Below are 2,500 nucleotides of genomic sequence, written 5' to 3'. Positions count from 1 at the left end.
GAAAAAGTCACCACTCGGGTACCTCCATACAAAAGTACCAAGTTCGGGTCGAGTGGTCGATGGACGTCGAAGGTGAAAATTTTTCATCATCGAAAATTTTTTCCAAAGTTGAAGCAAATGGGCCCTAGAGTATGAAAAGTGAAACCACGGATCGATTTGAGAAATAAAAATTTTTTGTATGGGAGGGCCCCTGCTAGAACATTTTTACCAAGTGCGACCATTTTACCCGGTGAGTCAAAAAAAAAATTTTTTTCACGGTGACTCAAAACTTCAATATTAGACTCCCCTGAGTATGAAAAGTGAAACGAAAATCATTTTTGAGAAGAAAAAATTTTTGTATGGGAGGGCCCCTGCTAGAACATTTTTACCAAGTGCGTCGATTTTGGGTCGCCGACACAAGCTCGGGTCAAAAAAATTTTTTTTTCTCGGTGACTCAAAACATCAATTTTAGACTCCCCTGAGTATGAAAAGTGAAACGAAAATCATTTTTGAGAAGAAAAATTTTTTGTATGGGAGGGCCCCTGCTAGAACATTTTTCCCAAGTGAGTCGATTTTTGGGTCGCGACACAAGCTCGGGTCAAAAAAAATTTTTTTTTCATGGTGACTCAAAACATCAATTTTAGACTCCCCTGAGTATGAAAAGTGAAACGAAAATCATTTTTGAGAAGAAAAAAATTTGTATGGGAGGGCCCCTGCTAGAACATTTTTCCCAAGTAAATTCGATTTTACCCGGTGAGTCAAAAAATTTTGAAAAAAATATTTTTCCAAAATCGTGTTCATTGCCTATTATAAGGGACCAGGTCAGCTCACACGCATTTTTGGAGACCATATGGAAAGTGCGTCTGGGATTGCGGAAATTAAGTTTAGAGTGTTAAATGATGGTTTCGCAATCCCGAAAGGCTCAAAATCCACCCTAAGGTTCCCCGGGTGAAATGTGGTTTCCAAGGTGTGAGCACTATCGGTGATAGAGTTGGAATGTGATTTCCAGAGCGCAGGGCGACTGGGCTAGAGCGAAAATCATAGACAAGGGTAAGTATTGGACTGAACGACTCGAAGCAAACGAAAATCATAGACAAGGGTAATGGACTGAACGACTCGAAGCAAACGAAAACCACACACAAGAGTAATGGACTGAACAAATCGAAGCAAACGAAAATCACATACAAGAGTAATGGACTGAACGAATCGAAGCAAACGAAAACCACAGACAAGAGTAATAGAGTGAACGAATCGAAGCAAACGAAAGTCATGGACAAGAGTACTGAAAATCGGACCAAACCTCTCGAAGCACACGAAAACCATGAACACAGGGATAACTGAGAACGAACCTACCTATCAGAGCATGTGAAAGCATGGACAAGAGTACTGAAAATCGGACCAAACCTCTAGAAGCACACGAAAATCATGGACAAGAGTACTCAAAAACACGGACCAAACCTGTCGAAGCACACGAAAACCATGAACACAGGGATAACTGAAAACTGACTGTGAACCTATCAGAGCATGTGAAAGCATGGACAAGAGTACTGAAAATCGGACCAAACCTCAAGAAGCACACGAAAATCATGGACAAGAGTACTCAATAACACGGACCAAACCTGTCGAAGCACACGAAAACCATGAACACAGGGATAACTGAAAACTGACTGTGAACCTATCAGAGCATGTGAAAGCATGGACAAGAGTACTGAAAATCGGACCAAACCTCAAGAAGCACACGAAAATCATGGACAAGAGTACTCAAAAACACGGACCAAACCTATCGAAGCTCACGAAAACCATGAACACAGGGATAACTGAAAACGAACCTCTCGTAGCAAACGAAAAACATGGACAAAATTATTCGAAACGAACCGAAGCTCGATGCGAAAAACATGGAAAAGCAAGCCCGTAAGTCGCACTATCAAGCCCATAAGTCGCACTATCAAGCCCATAAGTCGCACTATCAAGCCCGTTAGTCGCACTATCAAGCCCATAGGTCGCACTATCAAGCCCGTTGGTCGCACTATCAAAGCCCGTTAGTCGCACTATCAGGCCCATAAGTCGCACTATCAGGCCCGTAAGTCGCACCAAAAAGCCCGTAAATTGCCCTATCAAGCCCGTTAGTCGCACTATCAGGCCCATAAGTCGCACCAACAAGCCCGTAAATTACCCTATCAAGCCCATAAGTCGCACCAAAAAGCCCGTAAATTGCCCTATCAAGCCCATAAGTCGCACCAAAAAGCCCGTAATTCGCACCAAAAAGCCCGTAAATTGCCCTATCAAGCCCGTTAGTCGCACTATCAGGCCCGTAAGTCGCACCATCAAGCCCGTAAATTGCCCGATAAAGCCCGTAAATTGCCCGATCAAGAGCCAGCGCTGCATTGTCGGTTAATCCCGTCGATCGCGCCGGCTATTTCTCAGAAGGTTGTACGGACACCATACCCGGTGGCAAGTACCGCGAAGTTTATAACGCAACAGAACGTTCGCCAGTCGGACACAAGAATTGGAAAAGCTCGTT

Source organism: Anopheles moucheti (assembly GCF_943734755.1).
Source record: "Anopheles moucheti chromosome X unlocalized genomic scaffold, idAnoMoucSN_F20_07 X_unloc_18, whole genome shotgun sequence".
In the NCBI taxonomy this organism is placed as follows: Eukaryota; Metazoa; Arthropoda; class Insecta; order Diptera; family Culicidae; genus Anopheles; species Anopheles moucheti.
The sequence above is the reverse complement of the archived record's forward strand: the minus strand, read 5'-3'. Positions refer to the sequence as shown.